This window comes from Nematolebias whitei, chromosome 14 (genome assembly GCF_014905685.2).
Source record: "Nematolebias whitei isolate Nwh7 chromosome 14, NemWhi1, whole genome shotgun sequence".
Taxonomy (NCBI): Eukaryota; Metazoa; Chordata; class Actinopteri; order Cyprinodontiformes; family Rivulidae; genus Nematolebias; species Nematolebias whitei.
The window spans coordinates 40,741,129-40,741,669 of record NC_056511.1 but is presented as its reverse complement, the minus strand read 5'-3'; positions in this window follow the sequence as shown (position 1 = coordinate 40,741,669).

The following is a 541-nucleotide window of genomic DNA, read 5'->3' as shown; positions in this document are numbered from 1 at the left end:
GGTTATTGCACAGGTATTGACATTGAAATTGAATTAGGATGGTAAGGTAGATACATAAATACCGTATCGTATACATGACATTGCCTATAGCAGTGATTCGCAACCTGGGGGGCCTGATCCCCATGGGGAATGTTAGCGAGCAGGGGGGGCGGGGGTGGTCGCATAATGTGTCTGTCAGAGGATAGAGGGTGTAAAGATATAAATTTATTGTCTGGTAACACCTTTAAAAAATATGCGTTTATTTTTAATTTCACCAAATCCTGATTAACACTGAAGAACCCTCATTTTGGATATGTTTTAAGAGTTTTCTATAAATGTTAAAAACTAAAATCTGTACTGTCGCTTTAAGAGCGCTTTGTTACGACGTCAGTACTGTGCATGGGGCTCTCATTTGAGAACATAGTGAAAAGGTCTTGGTTAAGCTCACGTTTTATTAACCTCCTAGGACCTGGCATCCACATATGCAAGAGTCTGGGTCTTAGCAGGTTAAATATATAACAAACGTAAGCACATGCAGTTGTGAATGTTTAAATGTGTAAAA